We start from the raw sequence: 26,221 nt of genomic DNA on the forward strand, positions 1-26,221 counted from the left end.
TGAAAAATACAAAGAATATGTTTGAAATATCTTCTTTGCATTATTCTAATAATTTGTATAGCCAAAACTCTGGAGTATAAACTCTATGGCAGGTGAGGCACTATCTTTTCTGCACATCTCTGATTAAAACGCACCAAATTTCCAGCAGTATATACTGCTGCACTTGTGTATAATGACCACATGTATGTACCCTTTGGCTCATATATTGTGTGTAAATCTGGCACTGGTGCTGGCCAGTGCCTCCTGAGCCATTTAGAACCAGCTGACATACACTGCACAGCGCCACACAGCAGGAAAAAAACCATTGGGTTCTGGATGTTACAGCTTACAATGCAGCTGAGAGAGAGGCACCCGCGGCCTGGCAGACAGCAGCACTGCTCACATGATTCATTGTGCTGGGCAGCACACAGCAGTCGCCTGCCTGTAGTGTCAGAACTTTCTCCTCATGAACTCCCTGGCTACGCCACTGCTTGTTTGACCATCAATTGAAAAATGTTAAGTTTGCTTCACCGGAATATTAGAAAGCATGCAGTAATATATGTATCTAGAGATTCTGCAACATATGCAGCCTCCTGTATAGAATTTCACAGTAGCACTGCAAGTTATGGTATCAAAAAGCGGTATCCGGTCTCTAGGTTGACAAGACTTAGGTCGACAGTGTCTAGGTCGACCACTATTGGTCGACAGTAACTAGGTTGACAGGGTCTCTAGGTTGACAGGGTCTCTAGGTTGACATGTTGTAGGTCGACAGGTCAAAAGGTCGACATGAGTTTTTCAAATGTTTTCTCTTTTTTTGAACTTTTTCATACTTTACGATCCCCATGGACTACGATTGGGAACGGTAACCTGCGAAGCGAGCGATGCGAGAGGACGCGGTGCACTAATTGGGGTTCCCAGTCAATGTACGGCAAAAACGATACCAAAAAAGATTAAAAAACTCATGTCGACCTTTTGACCTGTTGACCTAGACCATGTCGACCTAGAGACCCTCTGTCGACCTAGTTACTGTCGACCAATAGTGGTCGACCTAGACACTGTGGACCTTCAATACCACACCCTCAAAAAGCAGTGCATATAAAAAGGCATTCTATCATCTCCTATATATTAGCCCAGATCTGTGACTCTGTGACTCATTTCCTAACACTGGGCGGAGTCACAATGCTGGGCGGAGTCAGAGTCATAGAGTCACAAATCTGCCCAAATATATAGGAGAGGTGGCTGGATGCAGGCCATGATCCTTTGACTTTCTGGTGAGTAGTTGATGCACCTAAGACGCAGAGATCGCGCTCCCTGCCTGACCACATGCTGCTGCGTCTATTTCCATTCTGAACCAAACACCCATCCCTCCCCCACCGGAGGCTCCCCCGCCACCCGCGGCACCCCCGCAACCGCCCATCCCCAACCCGCGGCACCCCCGCACCCATTCCTCCCCCACCCGCAGCACCATCGCATGCCTTTTGTCCGTGCAATATTTAACCACTCACAAAATTATGATTGGAGGTAATACTCCATATACTAAAATATTGCACGCTCCAAGGGCATGCAAGGGTTAAAGGGGCTAAGCCCCTTGCGACATTGTGAAGAGCGCCCGTAGGGCACGATGAATCACCTAGTACTACAGTATAAAGTATCATAAAGTAACATATAATGGCACTTGGTATAAGAAAACAACACAAAAATGACACATTCTTGTCTGCTGACATGGGTGGTCATTCCGAGTTGATCGCTCGTTATTTTTTTTCGCAACGGAGCGATTAGTCGCTAATGCGCATGCGCAATGTCCGCAGTGCGACTGCGCCAAGTAAATTTGCTATGCAGTTAGGTATTTTACTCACGGCATTACGAGGTTTTTTCTTCGTTCTGGTGATCGTAATGTGATTGACAGGAAGTGGGTGTTTCTGGGCGGAAACAGGCCGTTTTATGGGTGTGTGTGAAAAAACGCTGCCGTTTCTGGGAAAAACGCGGGAGTGTCTGAAGAAACGGGGGAGTGTCTGGGCGAACGCTGGGAGTGTTTGTGACGTCAAACCAGGAACGAAACTGACTGAACTGATCGCAGTTGCCGAGTAAGTCTGGAGCTACTCAGAAACTGCTAAGAAGTGTCTATTCGCAATTGTGCTAATCTTTCGTTCGCAATTTTACTATGCTAAGATTCACTCCCAGTAGGCGGCGGCTTAGCGTGTGCAAAGCTGCTAAAAGCAGCTTGCGAGCGAACAACTCGGAATGACCACCATGGTACATTATAAGTAGTACATGGGGGGTAATTCTGTGTTGATCGCAGCAGCAAGTTTGTTAGCAATTGGGCAAAACCATGTGCACTGCAGGGGGGGGCAGATATAACATTTGCAGAGAGAGTTAGATTTGGGTGGGTTATTTTGTTTCTGTGCAGGGTAAATACTGGCTGCTTTATTTTTACACTGTAATTTAGATTTCAGTTTGAATATACCCCACCCAAATCTAACTCTCTCTGCACATGTTATATCTGCCCCACCTGCAGTGCACATGGTTTTGCCCAATGGCTAACAAAATTGCTGCTGCGATCAACTCAGAATTACCCCCCATGGTCTTGTAACAATTAAGTAGATAATCTTGTAGTTTTTGCTTATTCTGTGACATACTCACCTACTCTCACAGAACTTCCAGGAGACTCCAAAATATAAGTAGACTGTCCCAGGAAACAAGACAACCTTTCTGCAACCCATGAACTTCTGCATGATTATATCATTGCGGCCCTCAAACTGTAAAAAGCTGTATTGCGGAATTTCACATGGAGGGTAAGTCACGGTGCCATGATTCACGGCTTTACTGAGTGGAGTCCTGCAAAGTTGATAATTGTGCTCTTTGTCGTTTTATGCATGATCCATTTTTTTATATTTTATGGGACAGTTCTGTCACCTGCAGAGATGAACCTGGTTATTTTCTTACCAGAGGCGTTAACTGAAATGTTTCTGCTTCATCTTTTATATAAATCATCAACATAAGCATTTTAATTACTGTAGTGAAGACATTGAAAAGCAAATATTGTCCCTTTAATCATTGCACATCATGTCATCACAACCATCGGCAATATCCTAAATAGTTAATAATATTAATATATAATACTGTATGCCAGAGTAGTACTGAGCAGCTCCCAAAGGAAAATCTACAATAATGTGCATCAATACAGGTACAAAGGCCACCAGTGTATGGGCCTGATTCAGTGATGGACGCTAATGCACATCTACTGCAACTTAGGGTCTAATTCATATATGTACGCAGTGGTCAATGTTCCCACAACAGAGTGATTATCGGCAGACTGCGCATACACTGCAATCACAATGCGCATGCATCAAGGTGCCTGCTGCGATTCCACTCACAGTGAGTATTTCATGCAGAAGTGACTGACAGGAAGTGACCGTTTGGAGGTGTTAATGGGGAGTTTACAGTGGTTACAAATACATAGGCGTGTCATGGCCATTTTGGGGGCGTGTATACAGGGGTGTATTTACCCATTGGCTTGGATGGCACACGCCAGGGGCGCCAGGCAAAGAGGGGGCGCCGCCTGGCAGTTAGGGATGAACGGGTTCGGTTCCTCGGAATCCGAACCCGCCCGAACTTCAGTTTTTTTTACACGGGGCCGAGCGACTCGGATCTTCCCGCCTTGCTCGGTTAACCCGAGCGCGCCCGAATGTCATCATCCCGCTGTCGGATTCTCGCGAGGCTCGGATTCTATCGCGAGACTCGGATTCTATATAAGGAGCCGCGCGTCGCCGCCATTTTCACACGTGCATTGAGATTCATAGGGAGAGGACGTGGCTGGCGTCCTCTCCGTTTATAGAGAAGAGAGTGAGACAGTAGAGAGAGACACAGTAGTAATTTTGGGGAGCATTAGGAGGAGTACTAGTAGTTACTTGCTGAAGTGATAGATAGTGTGACTGTATTATCTGACTTGTGGGGGAGACACTGACAGTGGGGAGCAGTTAGAGTCTGAGAGCAGGACTCAGGAGTACATATAACGTACAGTGCACACTTTTGCTGCCAGAGTGCCACACTGCCATTGTGACCACACTGACCACCAGTATAATATATATTGTGATTGTCTGCTTAGGAGTACTACTTGCAAGTTGCTGATAGTGTGACCAGTGACCTGACCACCAGTTTAATAATCACCACCAGTGAGTTTAATATATATATATATATATATATATATATATATAATATTGTATACCACCTACCCGTGTTTTTTTTTTCTTTCTTCTTTATACATACTACTATAGTAGCTTACTGTAGCAGTCTGCGGTGCTGCTGAGCTGACAGTGTCCAGCAGGTCCGTCATCAGTCATTACATAATAAATATATATACCTGTCCGGCTGCAGTACTAGTGATATTATATATATATATATATATATATATTGATTTCATCTCATTATCATCCAGTCTATATTAGCAGCAGACACAGTACGGTAGTCCACGGCTGTAGCTACCTCTGTGTCGGCAGTCGCTCGTCCATCCATAATTGTATACCACCTACCCGTGTTTTTTTTTTTTTCTTTCTTCTTTATACATACTACTATAGTAGCTTACTGTAGCAGTCTGCGGTGCTGCTGAGCTGACAGTGTCCAGCAGGTCCGTCATCAGTCATTACATAATAAATATATATACCTGTCCAGCTGCAGTACTAGTGTGATATAATATATATTGATTTCATCTCATTATCATCCAGTCTATATTAGCAGCAGACACAGTACGGTAGTCCACGGCTGTAGCTACCTCTGTGTCGGCAGTCGCTCGTCCATCCATAATTGTATACCACCTACCCGTGGTTTTTTTTTTCTTTCTTCTTTATACATACTACTATAGTAGCTTACTGTAGCAGTCTGCGGTGCTGCTGAGCTGACAGTGTCCAGCAGGTCCGTCATCAGTCATTACATAATAAATATATATACCTGTCCGGCTGCAGTACTAGTGATATTATATATATATATATTGATTTCATCTCATTATCATCCAGTCTATATTAGCAGCAGACACAGTACGGTAGTCCACGGCTGTAGCTACCTCTGTGTCGGCAGTCGCTCGTCCATCCATAATTGTATACCACCTACCCGTGGTTTTTTTTTCTTTCTTTCTTCTTTATACATACTACTATAGTAGCTTACTGTAGCAGTCTGCGGTGCTGCTGAGCTGACAGTGTCCAGCAGGTCCGTCATCAGTCATTACATAATAAATATATATACCTGTCCGGCTGCAGTACTAGTGATATTATATATATATATATATTGATTTCATCTCATTATCATCCAGTCTATATTAGCAGCAGACACAGTACGGTAGTCCACGGCTGTAGCTACCTCTGTGTCGGCAGTCGCTCGTCCATGCATAATTGTATACCACCTACCCGTGTTTTTTTTTTTTTCTTTCTTCTTTATACATACTACTATAGTAGCTTACTGTAGCAGTCTGCGGTGCTGCTGAGCTGACAGTGTCCAGCAGGTCCGTCATCAGTCATTACATAATAAATATATCTACCTGTCCGGCTGCAGTACTAGTGTGATATAATATATATTGATTTCATCTCATTATCATCCAGTCTATATTAGCAGCAGACACAGTACGGTAGTCCACGGCTGTAGCTACCTCTGTGTCTTTTAGTTGTGCCTATTAAACTATGGAGAACAAAAATGTTGAGGTTCCAAAATTAGGGAAAGATCAAGATCCACTTCCACCTCGTGCTGAACCTGCTGCCACTAGTCATGGCCGAGACGATGAAATGCCAGCAATGTCGTCTGCCAAGGCCGATGCCCAATGTCATAGTACAGAGCATGTAAAATCCAAAACACCAAATATCAGTAAAAAAAGGACTCCAAAATCTAAAATAAAATTGTCGGAGGAGAAGCGTAAACTTGCCAATATGCCATTTACCACACGGAGTGGCAAGGAACGGCTGAGGCCCTGGCCTATGTTCATGGCTAGTGGTTCAGCTTCACATGAGGATGGAAGCACTCAGCCTCTCGCTAGAAAACTGAAAAGACTCAAGCTGGCAAAAGCACCGCAAAGAACTGTGCGTTCTTCGAAATCCCAAATCCACAAGGAGAGTCCAATTGTGTCGGTTGCGATGCCTGACCTTCCCAACACTGGACGTGAAGAGCATGCGCCTTCCACCATTTGCACGCCCCCTGCAAGTGCTGGAAGGAGCACCCGCAGTCCAGTTCCTGATAGTCAGATTGAAGATGTCAGTGTTGAAGTACACCAGGATGAGGAGGATATGGGTGTTGCTGGCGCTGGGGAGGAAATTGACAAGGAGGATTCTGATGGTGAGGTGGTTTGTTTAAGTCAGGCACCCGGGGAGACACCTGTTGTCCGTGGGAGGAATAGGGCCGTTGACATGCCTGGTGAAAATACCAAAAAAATCAGCTCTTCGGTGTGGAAGTATTTCACCAGAAATGCGGACAACATTTGTCAAGCCGTGTGTTGCCTTTGTCAAGCTGTAATAAGTAGGGGTAAGGACGTTAACCACCTCGGAACATCCTCCCTTATACGTCACCTGCAGCGCATTCATAATAAGTCAGTGACAAGTTCAAAAACTTTGGGCGACAGCGGAAGCAGTCCACTGACCAGTAAATCCCTTCCTCTTGTAACCAAGCTCACGCAAACCACCCCACCAACTCCCTCAGTGTCAATTTCCTCCTTCCCCAGGAATGCCAATAGTCCTGCAGGCCATGTCACTGGCAATTCTGACGAGTCCTCTCCTGCCTGGGATTCCTCCGATGCATCCTTGCGTGTAACGCCTACTGCTGCTGGCGCTGCTGTTGTTGCTGCTGGGAGTCGATGGTCATCCCAGAGGGGAAGTCGTAAGCCCACTTTTACTACTTCCACCAAGCAATTGACTGTCCAACAGTCCTTTGTGAGGAAGATGAAATATCACAGCAGTCATCCTGTTGCAAAGCGGATAACTGAGGCCTTGACAACTATGTTGGTGTTAGACGTGCGTCTGGTATCCGCCGTTAGTTCACAGGTAACTAGACAATTTCTTGAGGTAGTGTGCCCCCGTTACCAAATACCATCTAGGTTCCACTTCTCTAGGCAGGCGATACCGAGAATGTACACGGACGTCAGAAAAAGACTCACCAGTGTCCTAAAAAATGCAGTTGTACCCAATGTCCACTTAACCACGGACATGTGGACAAGTGGAGCAGGGCAGGGTCAGGACTATATGACTGTGACAGCCCACTGGGTAGATGTATGGACTCCCGCCGCAAGAACAGCAGCGGCGGCACCAGTAGCAGCATCTCGCAAACGCCAACTCTTTCCTAGGCAGGCTACGCTTTGTATCACCGGTTTCCAGAATACGCACACAGCTGAAAACCTCTTACGGCAACTGAGGAAGATCATCGCGGAATGGCTTACCCCAATTGGACTCTCCTGTGGATTTGTGGCATCGGACAACGCCAGCAATATTGTGTGTGCATTAAATATGGGCAAATTCCAGCACGTCCCATGTTTTGCACATACCATGAATTTGGTGGTGCAGAATTTTTAAAAAAACGACAGGGGCGTGCAAGAGATGCTGTCGGTGGCCAGAAGAATTGCGGGACACTTTCGGCGTACAGGCACCACGTACAGAAGACTGGAGCACCACCAAAAACGCCTGAACCTGCCCTGCCATCATCTGAAGCAAGAAGTGGTAACGAGGTGGAATTCAACCCTCTATATGCTTCAGAGGTTGGAGGAGCAGCAAAAGGCCATTCAAGCCTATACAATTGAGCACGATATAGGAGGTGGAATGTACCTGTCTCAAGCGCAGTGGAGAATGATTTCAACGTTGTGCAAGGTTCTGCAACCTTTTGAACTTGCCACACGTGAAGTCAGTTCAGACACTGCCAGCCTGAGTCAGGTCATTCCCCTCATCAGGCTTTTGCAGAAGAAGCTGGAGGCATTGAAGGAGGAGCTAAAAGGGAGCGATTCCGCTAGGCATGTGGGACTTGTGGATGGAGCCCTTAATTCGCTTAACAAGGATTCACGGGTGGTCAATCTGTTGAAATCAGAGCACTACATTTTGGCCACCGTGCTCGATCCTAGATTTAAAACCTACCTTGGATCTCTCTTTCCGGCAGACACAAGTCTGCTGGGGTTCAAAGACCTGCTGGTGAGAAAATTGTCAAGTCAAGCGGAATGCGACCTGTCAACATCTCCTCCTTCACATTCTCCCGCAACTGGGGGTGCGAGGAAAAGGCTCAGAATTCCGAGCCCACCCGCTGGCGGTGATGCAGGGCAGTCTGGAGCGACTGCTGATGCTGACATCTGGTCCGGACTGAAGGACCTGACAACGATTACGGACATGTCGTCTACTGTCACTGCATATGATTCTCTCACCATTGAAAGAATGGTGGAGGATTATATGAGTGACCGCATCCAAGTAGGCACGTCAGACAGTCCGTACTTATACTGGCAGGAAAAAGAGGCAATTTGGAGGCCCTTGCACAAACTGGCTTTATTCTACCTAAGTTGCCCTCCCACAAGTGTGTACTCCGAAAGAGTGTTTAGTGCCGCCGCTCACCTTGTCAGCAATCTGCGTACGAGGTTACTTCCAGAAAATGTGGAGAAGATGATGTTCATTAAAATGAATTATAATCAATTCCTCCGTGGAGACATTGACCAGCAGCAATTGCCTCCACAAAGTACACAGGGAGCTGAGATGGTGGATTCCAGTGGGGACGAATTGATAATCTGTGAGGAGCGGGATGTACACGGTGATATATCGGAGGATGATGATGAGGTGGACATCTTGCCTCTGTAGAGCCAGTTTGTGCAAGGAGAGATTAATTGCTTCTTTTTTGGTGGGGGTCCAAACCAACCCGTCATTTCAGTCACAGTCGTGTGGCAGACCCTGTCACTGAAATGATGGGTTGGTTAAAGTGTGCATGTCCTGTTTATACAACATAAGGGTGGGTGGGAGGGCCCAAGGACAATTCCATCTTGCACCTCTTTTTTCTTTCATTTTTCTTTGCGTCATGTGCTGTTTGGGGAGTGTTTTTTGGAAGGGCCATCCTGCGTGACACTGCAGTGCCACTCCTAGATGGGCCAGGTGTTTGTGTCGGCCACTAGGGTCGCTTATCTTACTCACACAGCTACCTCATTGCGTTTCTTTTTTTCTTCTTTGCGTCATGTGCTGTTTGGGGAGTGTTTTTTGGAAGGGCCATCCTGCGTGACACTGCAGTGCCACTCCTAGATGGGCCAGGTGTTTGTGTCGGCCACTAGGGTCGCTTAGCTTACTCACACAGCTACCTCATTGCGCCTCTTTTTTTCTTCTTTGCGTCATGTGCTGTTTGGGGAGTGTTTTTTGGAAGGGCCATCCTGCGTGACACTGCAGTGCCACTCCTAGATGGGCCAGGTGTTTGTGTCGGCCACTAGGGTTGCTTTGCTTACTCAAACAGCTACCTCATTGCGCCTCTTTTTTTCTTTGCGTCATGTGCTGTTTGGGGAGTGTTTTTTGGAAGGGCCATCCTGCGTGACACTGCAGTGCCACTCCTAGATGGGCCAGGTGTTTGTGTCGGCCACTAGGGTCGCTTAGCTTAGTCATCCAGCGACCTCGGTGCAAATTTTAGGACTAAAAATAATATTGTGAGGTGTGAGGTATTCAGAATAGACTGAAAATGAGTGGAAATTATGGTTTTTGAGGTTAATAATACTTTGGGATCAAAATGACCCCCAAATTCTATGATTTAAGCTGTTTTTTAGGGTTTTTTGAAAAAAACACCCGAATCCAAAACACACCCGAATCCGACAAAAATAATTCGGTGAGGTTTTGCCAAAACGCGGTCGAACCCAAAACACGGCCGCGGAACCGAACCAAAAACCAAAACACAAAACCCGAAAAATTTCAAGTGCACATCCCTACTGGCAGTGCCATCCACGGCCAGGGGGTAGAATCCAGTAGTACTGTCAGACTTGGTGACAGTCTGTTAGTGCCGGCACTAGTGTCAGGCGGCAGCGCACCACACCTCACTTGTAATCAGACTCAACATAAACTACAGCTACCAGCATGCCTTGTTGCCGGGAGCTCCGGGAGCTGTAGTTTATTTTGAGTCTGATTGATCACTAGTGCAGTGCCGTGCCCCTGGACACCGGCGCCAGCAGTAACAGACAGTCAGAAGGTACAATACAGATTAAGGGGGTTCTAAGGGGCACCAGCCAAAATCTTGCTTAGGGCATCATATTGCTTAGGGCCGGCTCTGGGTCCACATTTCTGTTTTCTGTTTGCATTCCCCATATGCCTTCTATAGACAGTGTTTCCTATAGGGGTACTACTGTGTGGGTTAACATGAATAAGAGATAGTACTATGCGGTGTAATGTGATACTGTGTGGCATAACGTGAATAAGAGACACTACTGTGCGGTGTAATATGCTACTGTGTGGCATAATTTAAATTGGAAGTACTATGGTGTGGCCATGCCCCTTCCCCACAAGGCCATGCCCTTTTTCGATACACCCTCCTTATTTCAAATATGTGGGTGGGTGGGGAAGGGGGGGGAAGGGCACCAGCCCTTACTTTGCCAGGGGCGCTCGGACCCCTAGATACAACCCTGCATGTATATGCAGGCAGCTGTAATCATGTACACAGATAAACATGGCGCCAGCATCGCTACTGGCACATCCAGTCTGCACAGCCTTAGGGCTACCCTAGCAGGCGATGTGCTCCTTTATTATTTATAGGCTGCGAATGTGTACACAATTGCAAAAGGGTTGCAATGGCTTCGGTTGCTGTCTTTCTTTTTCTGGGTGGCAGCTTAACTAGCTAACATTAGCAGTTCCATAGCCTAGTAAATCACAATTACAGCTGTTTTTTTTCGTACAGACATGAATCAGGCATTCTGTACACAGTGGATGTGCAATATTATGCTAATGCAGCAGAAGGCGCCTTGTTAAACCTCATATAGTCTGAGGATTGTCCGTAACATAAACCATAACTCTTAACTATAATAAATAAAGACACGGAGACTTGAATTTGGCAGAAATTGTTAGCTATTTATTTAAGTGAACTTTTAACTGTGAATAATTAAACTAAAGTATGGTGGCCAGAAAGAACGGCTAAACAACCCTATCCCATAGATAACTATCTTATAAAACAGAACTTACGTAAACCTTCCAACACACAAATAGGTATCCGCTCAACCTCCATCCTGACTACCCACCCGTGAAGGTGATGAGGCTGCCACCCGTGAAGGCGGTCCAGCAGATGTAAAACCAGTCAGCGAAGGAGAGCGCACCTAAGATCAACAACCAAATGACCTCCAATTCACTCTTTATTCCAACAAATGTTAATTTGCTGTTCTTTCCCGCCAACAGCGAAGTTCTGTTCTACAGAACTACGCACCGCCACCATACCCCTAACCTACCGAACCAACACCCGAAAACAGATCCTCCAAAAATATAAATAGTCCCTGTCCTGTCAAGTGCACACCATCCGGCCTAAACAAGTAGAAGTGCCGAAACTTGATCCGACGATGCCAAACCACAGCACCGCCATGGGCCACCACAAACTTCGCCACTGCGGCATTCACCTTCCGGCGAGCCACATCGATCGCTCGACCATCCACCACTCCACGCCAACACAACCGCGGCACCATACAAGACCAGATAAGCCTACAGCCTGGCCAAGCGTCAGAAATCACTTGCAGATCCTGAATAATGGCCAATCGAAGATTCACTGCCTTCCTCCTACCTAGGTCGTTCCCTCCTAAGTGAATCACCAACAGTTTGGGGATGCCAAACCGCCGAACCTGCTCCATAAGCTTTGCTTTCAGGTCATGCCAAAGTATACCACGCACACCTATCCACCGCACATCATCCGAGCCCACAAAGCAAGGAGCCCCTTCCGTAGCCAAAAATTTGGCTGCCCAATAAACATAGGAATGGCCAATCACCCACACATCACACACATCCACCCGCCAACCTAAAGGGGGAAAAAACAGATAAACAAATGTGAATATGTGAGGTAAATCCAAACCCAGCCCAGAACAGGAACCAACTATCAGAAGGAGGATCTGCCAAAAAGAAACAATTTGAATAGAGGACTACAACTTTCCTCTTGAACAAGCTTCAGGCCAATCGAAGCAACAGAAAGACACAAAAGGAAAAAACAAAATAACAAAAAAAAAAGTGGGGGGGGGGAGGTTAGAGCTGGGAGGGGGGGGGGGGGGTTGGGGGGAACACAGAATATCTCGGCTGGAGGTGAAACGTAAAAACCTGCTGAGGAACTTGTAATTAGATGCCAATTAGCCGAATTGAATAAATTAAGCCAAATCAGTTCGTCAGTTCAGGCAAAAAATCGCGAAGCACTCCAGACCCCCACTGCCAGCAGTGGCGAGTAGCTAGCCATCCGAGTAGGGAGGACAGGGGAGACAAACAATACAGTACGAACACACTGAACTGAAACACACAATGCAGTAACACAAACAACATGTTAGTAGAACAAACTCGCCTACGCAACAACGGGCCGAATGTAACGCTTATAAGCCGCCGACTTCCAGCGGCCCAAAGCCTTAATTTCGTCCATGGCGCGCCCTGCAGATGCTGCGGAGTGGCGGCCCCTATTCTAAAGGAATGGGAACCAAAGTCCCTAGGCGAGAGGCCCAAACTGGACAGGCAGCGCCGCATCATCCATGTAAACTGGTACTTCGTCAATGGCGACCCGTCGTAATGCAGGAGCCAAGACCCCTCAGACGAGGGCCTGACCTCCGCATACCGACCAGCCAATGCCACCGGACAACAGTCCCCACCACCCGATGGTGTCAAAGTGAGCCAATGCCCTCTACCCATCTAATCAGTTTTTGAGCGGCGCAACCTGCACAGCATGGACCCCCCACCCACAATAACATCCGCGCGCCGCATAAAGGCCTCGGTTTTCTTAGAAGCCGCAACCAGCTCAGAAACCCTTAATGCATCATGGAACGCCATGGAAAAGTCCAGCTGAAACAGGAGCGTTTCAAAACAGGAGTCCGCCACCCCCGCCACCGCCCCTAAGAGGGAAGAAAGCAGGGACGCATCAATAGGGCGTCGGCCATCGGGAGGCACCGGAGCCGAACGCGCCCAACCTCTAAGCGCCCTTGCCAGCAGGAAACCCTTCGTAAAATCCGGCATACCCTTCAATTTAGAATAAAAGGATATCCCGGCGAGGTATCGAGACACCACGGCCCTCGATCTCCCCATTACGAAGAGTTGCCAAACGAAGTCTAGCAACAAGCTCTGACCCCTCTTACCTCTAGGCCCTTTGTCATGGGAAAAGTCTTCCCACTCCTTCCAGGCCCTACGGTATCCAGCGAGAGTGGACGGAGCCAAAGACAGCTCTGCTAGTCCTTCCAATCCGCCATGATGACCTGCCAAACATACGAAGGGCAGGGCAAACCTACCGAATCAGCCTCCGGGGCCAACAAACGGAACCTATCCCACTGCCCCCTGGACAAAGCGTTGGCGATCCCATTATCTACCCCGGGGACGTGTTGCGCCCGAAACAGAATATTGCAGCGCAAACAGGTTAGCACGAGCCGTGACAGCACTCGGAGGACCCGCAGGGCCTTAGCCCTTTGGTTGTTAACCGCGTGCACGACCCCCAAGTTATCGCAACGGAAGAGAATACTGCGATTGCGCAGCCGCTCACCCCAAACTTCTAAGGCCACCATGATGGGAAAGAGCTCCAGCAACAACAGGTCGACGGTCAGCCCCTCCCTCGCCCAAGACTCAGGCCAAGAGGCCGCACACCAAGCCCCGTCCAGGTAACAACCGAACCCAGAGGAGCCCGCCGCATCTGTAAACAACTGCAATTCGAAACTATCAACGAGCGGGGCCATCCAGATCCGTACACCATTGAAATCCGCCAGGAACGAAACCCACATAGCGAGGTCCCGCCTAATCTCTGCCGAGAAACGGACAAAATGGTGCAGCCTGGACACCCCGGCCGTGGACCGCTCCAACTTCCGGCAAAAAACCCTGCCCATGGGAATCACCCGACAGGCAAAGTTCAAGCGACCTAAGAGGGATTTCGCCTCTTGCAAAGTAACCTTACTTCGTCCCGAGCATTGCGCAATGGACTCCCGAAGCTGCACGACCTTGTCCTGAGGCAGCTGGCACGCCCCCGCGACCGTATCGATCTCAATACCTAAAAAGGACAAGCAGGAGAGGGGCCCCTCCGTCTTATCCTCGGCCACCGGGACGCCAAAATCCCTAAGCAACGCGCGCAGCAGGAAACCACAGCGAGGAGAATGCGCGGGCCCCATGCACAAAAAATCATCCAGGTAATGTGCAATCCCGGTACCTCCGCAAGAAAACTCCACACACCAATGCAAAAAGGTGCTGAACTTTTTGAAAAAGGCACACGAAACGGAACACCCCATCGGCAGACACTTGTCAATGAAGTATTCCCCCCCGACGCGGAGACCAATGAATTGAAACGACTCCGGGTGCAAAGGGAGCAAGCGAAAAGCCGATTCAACATCCAGCTTAGCCATGAGGGCCCCAGGGCCACACTCCCGGACCAAGCCCAGAGCATCCTCAAAGGACTGATACACCACCGAACAATATTCCGGCGAAATCGCATCATTCACCGAGGACCCGGATGGATAAGACAAATGCTGAATGAGCCGAAACTTACCCGGAGCCTTTTTGGGCACCACCCCACCGGGGAGATAATCAAATCCTCGATAGGCGGCAGCGCAAAGGGGCCCGCCATTCTCCCTAGGCGAACCTCCTGTACTACTTTACCTCGAAGCATGTCAGGGAAATCCCGGGCAGACTGCAGGTTTCTGACGGCCCGAACTAAAACATCCCCCACCACAGGCAAACGAAAACCCGACGCAAAACCCTCCCGCAGAAATCTTGCGTCGTCTGTGTAAGGGTACCATCCTAACCATTTTAGCATGGCCCCCAAACGAACCGGGGTCGGCGCCGTAACTAGCGGCAAGCCCACCCGTTGCTTTTCCGGTTGGGCCAGCGGCCGCCCTGACGCCAGGTCTCCCCCAGCGGAAACAATTGGAAGCAGGGTGGGATCCGTTACAATGCAAGCAAAGGTGTTGAAAACGACACCGTTGCCCAAGGGGGCACGTGGCATTGTTGAACGCGAAACACTTCCCCTTCGCCGGCGTCTGCTGCAGAGAACGGGCCGCTGTCCAAGGGCGGCGCGGCGGACCCTCAACCGCTGGTCGAAACTGACTCGCCGTTGCGGCCTGCGCCACCGACGCCCCCTTTGCCACCATCTTCACATCCTGCGCTCGTGTGACCCTAAGCCATACCTCCACGTCTTTGCATCCAAAGTCAATGACGTGTAGGCAATCGTGCTTCTGACGGAACTGCTTGTCGTACTGCAGCCACGAATCGTCTTTAGACTGACGCTGCATGTCATGCACGAGGTGAATATACCTGATGACGTTCATGTGTTCATCAGGGCGATCCTCCAAGTAGCACGCCGCGAAGACACAGAAACCCTCCAACCAGTTGTCATACGAGCGGAAGGCCTCCGCCCCAATACCGCCCTTAGCGAGCACTTCCTTACCTTCCCTCTTGGTGTCCTCTGTCAACGTAAAAAGGTCGACGTATTCCCCCCGTCTAATCTTCCTCCTGCAACTCTCCCGCAATCCCCGCAAGATTGCCATGTACTCACAGCGAACCACGCCCGGCAAATTACGCCTCCTCCTTTCCCGGCGAGAACTGCTACTACTCTTCCGAGACCGCTTATCCCGGTGCCGCGCCTCACGCCGCGCGTACTTGATAGCCCTCTTCCTAGCCTTAGCGGTGCTACTAACCGCAGACTGGCACGATGAAGAAGAGAAAGAAGATCTACTCGACATACTGCCGCACGAGGAAGAAGAGGACCCCAGCGACATAGCAACAGTATCGGCGTCCCACTCACCGGCGGGCCCGCTTCCGGAAGGCGAAACCTCGGCTACGACCGGCTCCTCCTCCTGATCGCTATCCGGATCCGCACCTGAAAAAGAAGGGACAACCGCCCCTGGAGCCGGAGCCCCCTTGGCGGGAATGAAAGCAGACGCCCCTGCGGGCGGAGGGGTAGCGCTACCCAGCAACGCAGCGGCGGAGCCCAGACTGCGACACGCCTGCAGGAACTGCGCCATGGCGGGGTCAGAAACACCCGGGAGAACAGCCGCGTCGACCGAAGCGGGAACCAAAGAAACGCCACCCGGGGACAAAGTCGTCAAAAACGGCGCGAATGCCGCCGTCATGGCCGACAGTGCCGTCGAAACGGCAGAGGGACCCGGAGTCGCAGCTGTAGCTCCAGAGGTCCTCCCGGCCCCCGGGTCCGAAGCAGGAATGGGCCCAACCGCGCCGGCGCGCCGCCCAGGCCGGCCCCGCCGGCGGCCAGCACTAGCCACCCTAAGAACCCCCGTTCCCTCTTGCGGTGCACCGCGAGCCAAAGCGCCGCCCCGGCCCCCACTGACCTCCGCCTCCAAACATCCCCCCCCCTCGGGCCCCGTGTCGACACTACCACAGGCCCCCGGGAGCCTCCCCCGCCAGAGCGGGGAGAATGCCTGGGGAGCCCGCGATAAGGGAAGCGCCTGCCCTTCGGGACGGCCCGTGTACGAGCCGCCATCCGAGGGCCTCACAGCAACGGAGGCCATCCCCTCATATTCCGGGGAGCCTCCGATGACTCTCAGCGGTGGAGGGCGCCGGGAACGCGCGGACACGCATCCCCGCGCCGCAGCAGCCGGCGGGGAATCCACACAAGCGGGCCCTCCGGCGGGCACCTCCCGCCGGTTGCCCGCTTCAGCCCGCCGCCGCCCTGCCCCTCGCCAGCCGCCGCATCGGAGGGATCCCCCGGCGGCCGCGGCCTAGTCGGCGAAGAAGCGGACGGGCGTGCCACCATGCGCGCCCGAGAACGGGCGCCCGCAGCAGCGCCAGCAGGCCCCATCCCGGCCGAGAGCAGCGCGCTCCGGCCAGTGGCATCGGACGCCGGCTCCCGTGCAGGAGCTGAATCAAGGTAGCGGGCAGGGGGGGCAGAGGAGCGGCGGGGACGGGGCATGGCAGGCCACAATATAAACCCAGGCAATGGGGACAGAGGGGGCAGTACGCAGCACAAAGGCACAGCAGCAGCACACCAATACAAAGGTGGAGAACTACTACTACTACCAGCACAGCAAGAGACAAAAAAAGGCGGGAAGAGCACTCACCCTTACCACGACAAAAGCAGAAGAGGCTGACCCAGCCCCTTTCTCAGGCTTAAGAACCCATTCCACCTACCCCCAACATTCATTCCTATTGGCTAACAATAATACTCCCATAATGCCTTACCGTCCTGCCCCCAGACTAGCTGAGGTTTAATCCACTCCTCTCCTATTCTGTCAATTCGTTCTCCATAAATAAGCACCTCCTGACGCAGCATCGGATCATCTGCGTGAACATCTGCCCTTTTGAGACACCCTCCCTTGTTTTCTAAAACGCAGCTTGTCATCCCTTTCTTGCCTCTAAAAGGCCGAAACATGTCAATCATGCTACAGTTTAGGGGGCACTGCGACCGTTGCAGCTGAAAGTGATCTGCACATGCACAGATTGCCTAATATTGGAGATGTAAATACAGGTTGAGTATCCCATATCCAAATATTCCGAAATACGGAATATTCCGAAATACGGACTTTTTTGAGTGAGAGTGAGATAGTGAAACCTTTGTTTTTTGATGGCTCAATGTACACAAACTTTGTTTAATACACAAAGTTATTAAAATATTGTATTAAATGACCTTCAGGCTGTGTGTATAAGGTGTATATGAAACATAAATGAATTGTGTGAATGTACACACACTTTGTTTAATGCACAAAGTTATAAAAAATATTGGCTAAAATGACCTTCAGGCTGTGTGTATAAGGTGTATATGTAACATAAATGCATTCTGTGCTTAGATTTAGATCCCATCACCATGATATCTCATTATGGTATCTAATTATTCCAAAATACGGAAAAATCCGATATCCAAAATACCTCTGGTCCCAAGCATTTTGGATAAGGGATACTCAACCTGTATATGTAAATCAGAAGGGGTTGCGTATATTACTGAAGTAGGCCCTATGTCCTCAATTAGGTGGTGTCTTCATGCTCCATATACACCACTGCTTGGTTCCACGATTTAATCATTATTGTTTATATATTATTTATTAACAGTTTTATATATAGCGCAGCAAATTCTTATGCGCTTTACAATTGGAAATAACAATGAAATAAAAAAACTGGGTAATAACAAAGTCATAAAGGAAGGCCCTACTCGCAAGCTTACAATCTATCATTATAACTTGACAGAGATTATGGGGGTCATTCCGAGTTGATCGCACGAAGCAACTTTTTTCTGCTCTTGCGATCAACTTGACGCTGCCTATGGGGGAGTGTATTTTAGCATAGCAGGGCTGCGATCACTTGTGCAGCCCTGCTATGCTAAAAAAGTTTCCTGCAAAACAAGACCAGGGTCAGACCTACTGTTAGGGTCTCCTGCCCTGTGCTGCCACGTCGTCATGGCAACCGGGAGACAAGTGCTAGTGGAGTAACCTGAGCGCAGCTGATACTCCGGTTCGGGTCTTTTGCTGTGCAGTGGTTATAGGCTCTGTGCACGGCAGGGGATCCGGTGCTGGTTTTTGTGCTCACAGTCTGTGAGGTCTGAGTGGGGCGTGGACAGCACCTGCTTTATAAGGCCTCTTTTCAGGGTAAGCAGATGCTGCTGAATCTTTGCTGGTTAGTCAGTTCATGAAAGTTAGCCAGTACTGTGTAGCTTTGTATTTGTTTGTTGCTTACTGCAAATAGGCCTGGGGATTTGGTATTACACTCTGCCAATCCAGACCTAGCAGTAAGACTGGAGTCAGTCGTTTAGCTTGCTGGGGTTCTGTTACTACTCTGTGAACTTAGCAAGTTTGCGGCTGTATTCTAAGACTTGCCTGTCTAATCCTGTCTCACTGTGCTAGGTGTCAGGGGTCAGTTTAGTGGCAGTAAGCTAAAACCTGTGCACTGCAAGTGAGAATTAGGATTGTGGAGATTCTCCTTGTGTCTATCATTCCATCTCTGACCAAGGAGTTTACTGCCACACCCGTTGGTAACCCTTTAGGGTTTTGCTGTTGCCCTTAGCAACAGCATTTCGGGTTCTCTACGTATTAAAACACAACATCTTGCTTTTCCATCTGAGCAGTTCTAATACAAGGGAGATACCCAGTTCCTTAGCCTCTGGGCTTCTCTGTTCACTTTGTGTGTATTTTGTTACCCTATCACCTTCTGTGTACGTTATGTCATATCCCCCAGTTTGTCTGTGAGTCCATCTGTTTTGCATAACAGTTCAAACACCAGTACATTCCTGCAGACACTGGAGTGCATAACAGTTCTGACACCAGTACTTTCCTGCAGGCACTGGTGTGCATAACATATTCAGCAGCCTAATACTCCTGTTGAAATTTTGTGGGAATATGGAGCATACCCCTCAAAATACGTTGCAACAGGTGGTCGATCAGGTGCAGGTCCTGACTCGACAATTTAATGATTTGTCCATTAAAATGCACACCTCCCAGGCTGCTGGCGGAGCTCCCGCAGCAGCAGCACCTGCAGGGGTTAAGGAGCCGAAAGTAAATCTCCCGGATCGTTTTTCTGGAGATCGCTCGCAGTTCTTTTGTTTCAAGGAGAGCTGCAAGCTATACTTCCGGCTTAGGCCTCAGTCTTCTGGGTCGGAGATTCAGCGGGTGGGCATAGTGATTTCCTTGCTACAAGGAGACCCACAGGTCTGGGCATATGGGTTGCAGCCTGACTGTCCGTCGCTTAAAAGTGTTGATGCTTTTTTTACGGCACTGGGCATGTTGTATGATGACCCTGACAAGACGGCCTCAGCCGAGGCTCAGATTTCGATCCTTAAGCAAGGGCGAAGGCCAGTTGAGGTTTACTGTACGGAGTTTCGGAGGTTGGCCCATGATACCCAGTGGAATGACCCAGCCCTGAGACACCAGTACCGAAGAGGTCTTTCTAACCAGATAAAGGACCAACTGGTACAATATCCCTTGCCTGATAGCTTGGATCAGCTCATGCAGTTATCCATCCGGGTGGATAGACGGCTGAGAGAGCGTAGGCTTGAAAGGGAGACTGAGATTTCCTTCCTTCCCAAGGGAACCTCAGACTCTGAGGAATTTTCTGAGGAGCCTATGCAGATTGGGGCTACCCGCCTCTCCTCGCGTGAGAAGACGCGGAGGAGACAGCAGGGGTTGTGTTTGTACTGTGGGAATAAAGGTCATGTGGTAGTATCATGCCCAGAAAAGCCGGAAAACTTCAGGGCCTGAGGGTGATGGGAAATATCCTGTCAGGCCAGAAGTCAGAATTTCCCAAGAAGACTTTTATCATTCCGGTGACCTTGAAGATCCTCGGTCAAACTGTCAAGACTGAGGCCTTTGTGGACAGTGGGGCCGACGGGGTTTTTATGGACCGCCAATTCGCCCTGAAACACTCTGTTCCCTTAGTACCCTTGGCATCGGAAATTGAGATTTGTGGGTTAAACGGGGAACCATTATCCCAAGGTAAAATTACCTCTTGCACTAGCCAGATTTCTTTGTTTATTGGAGCCACACACTCTGAAAAATTGTCCTTTTATGTGACTGTCTGTACTTTTGCCCCATTGGTGTTGGGGTTACCCTGGTTAAGGGCCCACAATCCTCAATTTGACTGGGTCTCTGGGGAGATTCTTAGTTGGGGTACTGATTGTTTCAGGAGTTGCTTGAGCCTTCCAGTCAGGCTCTCGCAGCTAAGTTTGCCAGGATTGCCAGGGTGTTATGCAGATTTTGCGGACGTGTTCTCCAAAAAAGTTGCAGAGGTACTACCTCCCCATCGCCCCTATGACTGTGCCATTGATTTGTTGCCAAATGCTAAGCTTCCCAAGAGCAGGTTGTACTCCCTGTCACGTCCTGAGACTCAGGCTATGGCAGAGTACATTCAGGAGAACTTGGCTAAGGGATTTATCAGACCTTCACAGTCTCCAGTTGGGTCGGGGGTTCTTCTTCGTGGGTAAAAAGGACGGTTCGTTGCGACCCTGCATCGACTTCAGGGAATTGAACCGTATCACGATTAAAAACTCATACCCACTGCCTCTCATTTCGGTCTTGTTTGACCAGCTTCGTACTGCCACCATTTTTTCTAAGATTGACCTACGCGGTGCGTACAATCTAATCCGAATAAGAGAGGGGGATGAATGGAAGACTGCCTTTAATACCCACTCAGGGCATTATGAATATTTGGTGATGCCTTTTGGGCTCTGTAATGCCCCGGCAGTCTTCCAGGATTTCATGAATGATGTGCTCAGGGAATATTTGGATAGATTCTAAGTTGTATACTTAGATGACATCCTAATCTTCTCCCATTCCCTGGAGGAACATCAGAAGCATGTACGCTTAGTCCTCCAGAAACTCAGAGACCACCGGCTTGGGGCGAAGCTGGAGAAGTGCGAATTTGAAGTTCAGCAAATCGCATTTCTAGGATATATTATCTCCCCAGAAGGTTTCCAAATGGAGGGTTCCAAGGTACAGGCAGTCCTGGATTGGGTGCAGCCCACTAGTTTGAAGGCGCTTCAGCGTTTCCTGGGCTTTGCAAATTTTTATAGACGATTTATCGCTGGATTTTCGTCTATAGTGGCGCCCTTGGTGGCACTCACTAAGAAAGGGGCGGATGTTGCTCACTGGTCTTGTGAGGCTAAAGCGGCTTTTGCCCGTCTCAAAAGGGCATTTGTTTCGGCCAAGGTGCTGCGACACCCAGATCCAGAGCGTCCTTTTGTGGTGGAGGTGGATGCCTCTGAGATGGGTATTGGGGCAGTGCTTTCTCAGATGGGAGTGTCTGATAATCGCCTTCATCCCTGTGCTTACTTTTCCCGTAAATTTTCGCCTGCCGAAATGAATTATGACGTGGGTAACCGGGAATTGTTGGCTATTAAGGATGCACTCGAGGAGTGGAGACACTGGCTTGAGGGGGCTAAGTTTGTGGTCTCAATTCTCACTGACCATAAGAATCTGGCATATTTAGAGTCAGCGAAGCGTCTCAATGCCAGGCAGGCACGATGGGCTTTGTTTTTTGCTCGCTTTAATTTTTTGATAACATATCGCCCTGGGTCAAAAAACATCAAGGCTGATGCGCTCTCGCTGAGTTTTGCTCCAATCCAGGAGACCACGAGGAGCCGTTGCCCATTGTTTCCCCATCATGTATTAAAGTGGGCATTACCCAGGACCTCTTATCATTAGTCCTTAGAGCACAGGAGCAGGCTCCTCCAGACCTTCCGGTAGGTCTTTTGTTTGTGCCTCCTAGGTTAAGACAGCGAGTGTTCCTGGAATTCCATGCCAAGAAGTCGGCAGGTCACCCGGGTATTGCCAGAACTCGGGAGTTGCTATCTAGGGCGGTGTGGTGGCCCTCGGTGGCTAAGGATGTGGATCAGTGGGTTCGGGCATGTGACATCTGTGCCCGAAATAAGACTCCTAGAGGGGTTCCTGTTGGCCCATTACATCCACTCTCTATCCCATCTAAGCCATGGACCCACATTTCAATGGATTTTGTGGTGGACTTGCCCAAATCCTCGGGGATGACAGCCATCTGGGTTGTCGTTGACAGGTTTTCGAAGATGGCGCACTTCGTTCCACTGGTTGGGCTGCCATCAGCCAGACGCCTGTCTGAATTATTTATGCTGCATGTTGTGCGTCTCCACGGGTTGCCACTTGATGTGGTCTCTGACCGCGGATCCCAGTTTGTGGCCAAATTCTGGAGGGCATTTTGTTCCGATCTCCAGATTTCTGTCAGCTTGTCGTCAGGCTACCATCCGCAGTCTAATGGGCAGACTGAAATGGTGAACCAGTCCTTGGAGCAGTTCCTCAGGTGTTATGTCTCCAAGTGTCAGACTGACTGGGTTGCTCATCTGTCCATGGCGGAGTTTGCCTATAACAACGCGGCTCACTCTGCTACAGGGATCTCTCCCTTCCTTTGTGTGTATGGGCATCATCCTAAGGCCAATTCTTTTGACCCCCTGGACTCCACGCCTGGTGGTTCCTCTGTGGTTTCGGTCCTTAGAGGTATTTGGCGGAAAGTGAAGAAAGCCCTTGTGTCTGTGTCATTAGTGACCAAAAGGATTTTTGATAAGCGGAAAAGACCCTGCAGCTTCAAATTAGGAGACTTCGTCTGGTTGTCTACCAAGAATTTGAAGTTGAGACAGCCATCTCATAAGTTAGGGCCCCGGTTCATCGGCCCTTATAAGATCACCAGGGTTATCAATCCGGTGGCATTTCAGTTAGATCTGCCCCGTTCTTTGGGTATCAATAAAACATTTCATTGTTCCCTTTTAAAACGGGCGATTAGTAATCCTTCTTCCAGTGGAAGACCTTCCCCTCTTCTGATACGTGGCCAGAGGGAGTTTGTTGTTGAAAGGATTCTTGACTCCAAGGTGGTTCGGGGTCGGCTGTCATTTTTGGTGCACTGGAAGGGGTATGGCCCGGAGGAGCGGTCGTGGGTGCGCAGTTGTGATCTTCATGCCCCCAGACTGATACGCTCTTTCTTCTCGCAGTTCCCCGATAAACCCAGTGGTAGGGGTTCTTTGACCCCTCGTCAGAGGGGGGGTACTGTTAGGGTCTCCTGCCCTGTGCTGCCACGTCGTCATGGCAACCGGGAGACAAGTGCTAGTGGAGTAACCTGAGCGCAGCTGATACTCCGGTTCGGGTCTTTTGCTGTGCAGTGGTTATAGGCTCTGTGCACGGCAGGGGATCCGGTGCTGGTTTTTGTGCTCACAGTCTGTGAGGTCTGAGTGGGGCGTGGACAGCACCTGCTTTATAAGGCCTCTTTTCAGGGTAAGCAGATGCTGCTGAATCTTTGTTGGTTAGTCAGTTCATGAAAGTTAGCCAGTACTGTGTAGCTTTGTATTTGTTTGTTGCTTACTGCAAATAGGCCTGGGGATTTGGTATTACACTCTGCCAATCCAGACCTAGCAGTAAGACTGGAGTCAGTCGTTTAGCTTGCTGGGGTTCTGTTACTACTCTGTGAACTTAGCAAGTTTGCGGCTGTATTCTAAGACTTGCCTGTCTAATCCTGTCTCACTGTGCTAGGTGTCAGGGGTCAGTTTAGTGGCAGTAAGCTAAAACCTGTGCACTGCAAGTGAGAATTAGGATTGTGGAGATTCTCCTTGTGTCTATCATTCCATCTCTGACCAAGGAGTTTACTGCCACACCCGTTGGTAACCCTTTAGGGTTTTGCTGTTGCCCTTAGCAACAGCATTTCGGGTTCTCTACGTATTAAAACACAACATCTTGCTTTTCCATCTGAGCAGTTCTAATACAAGGGAGATACCCAGTTCCTTAGCCTCTGGGCTTCTCTGTTCACTTTGTGTGTATTTTGTTACCCTATCACCTTCTGTGTACGTTATGTCATATCCCCCAGTTTGTCTGTGAGTTCATCTGTTTTGCATAACAGTTCAAACACCAGTACATTCCTGCAGACACTGGAGTGCATAACAGTTCTGACACCAGTACTTTCCTGCAGGCACTGGTGTGCATAACACCTACTTACCTTGTGCGACGGATCCAGCGTCGAAGGTCTCGGGATTGACGTTAGACATCTGCCCTCCAAACGCCTGGACAAGCCTGCGTTTGCCTCACCATGACTGGAAAACGGTGAGTAGACACCCCGGAACGCCTCCCCGCCGTCAATCTTCTAGCGATCGCCGATGTGATCACTTTCTGCGCTGGCAGCGTTGCTGCCCGGCGCACCAACGCACATGCGCATTGCAGCCACCACACAGCCACTGTCCCGACCCGTTTGCACCGCAGCGAAGAACCGCTGCATGCAAACGGGTCTAAATGACCCCCTATGATCCTAGACCTCTGCTATATCTTGGATTGCTATCAGGCAAACTGCAAGCATTGCTGTTTAGTACAATAGGTGAGTCAAAAATGAATGCACTATTAGTGTCATTTTACATATAAAGCACTTAAAAGTTGCAGTATTCCTTAATTGTCAAGTGGATTCTTACATTTAACTTAACTTCTTATATATTAGTTCTCTGTCTCATCATTTCAAAGGTTACTATTTTAGTATTAACCCACAGTAATTTTATTTACATTTTCTTTTTTTGTCACAGACCCAAGACTAGGTCCCATTGTTGTGATGTGATTTATACGTCTTATTTGACATCGTCAGTGAAGAATAGGCCTTTATTTTCTACATGAGTCAATGTAATAAAAGATACTGTGTTCTGTTGTTTAACAGCATGAGGCAAGCGGAGTATGGATGCGCCTCGGGCACAATTCTCTGTGATAATTATCCAATTAGGAACATGTCAACTGGTTCTTTATTGGGTATAAATAATAAGTCTTTAAAATGATATAGAATATACTTATACCATAAAGGACATATTCTGAATTTGTCTGGATAAATGTGAATAATCTGCATATATTGTCTACAGTGTGTGTGTGTGTGACGGTGATTTAACTTACAGGAAATATTTCAATCTTTTATTTTTCTGTTGTGATTGTGCTGCTTAGATACTGTGTTCTAGAGTAGACAGGTATAAAATGCATAGAGGAAGGAAATAATGATCAGAGGTGATTCAAAGGGACAGATTGTGAAGTAAGAACCTATCAATTCAGACATTGGGGGTAATTCAGACCTGATCGTTAGGGTGCATTTTTTGCATCCCTGCGATCAGGTAGTGGCCGCCTACAGGGGGAGGGGGAAATCGTTGTGTATGTCAGGGGGGATTCCGTGGGTGTGTATGTGTGTATAAAAATAAGGGCACGGTCGTGCCCTTATATTAAGGCTGAATCGAACAAACAGAATTCTCCCATAGGGAACTTCTGAGATGGGGGCATGGTGTATGAGGGGCTACACCTCAAAAGTGATTGGACGTAGTGAGCTGAAATTTGGCATGGACGCGTAGAATCGTCACCCGCTGCTGCCTGACAAATTTCAGGGCAAAATAATAAAAAATGAGGAATTGGGAGTAACCTAAAGTTTCAACTGTCAGTTTTTTTCTGCCACTCCCTCTGTGGCTTTTTGACACCGTTTTCCCATAGAGTGAATGAGAATTTTTTTGGGAAGGCATAACTCAGGATAGAGGATGAATTAAGACTTGGGGTTTGTTTTATTAGATAGATCTTGTCCCAGGGTATGTAGTGGATGTATGATTGCAGCAGTGTGCGGATGTATGAGAGCGGCAGTGTGCGGATGTATGAGAGCGGCAGTGTGCGGATGTATGAGTGCGGCAGTGTGCG

Source organism: Pseudophryne corroboree, chromosome 1 (assembly GCF_028390025.1).
Source record: "Pseudophryne corroboree isolate aPseCor3 chromosome 1, aPseCor3.hap2, whole genome shotgun sequence".
Lineage (NCBI taxonomy): Eukaryota > Metazoa > Chordata > Amphibia > Anura > Myobatrachidae > Pseudophryne > Pseudophryne corroboree.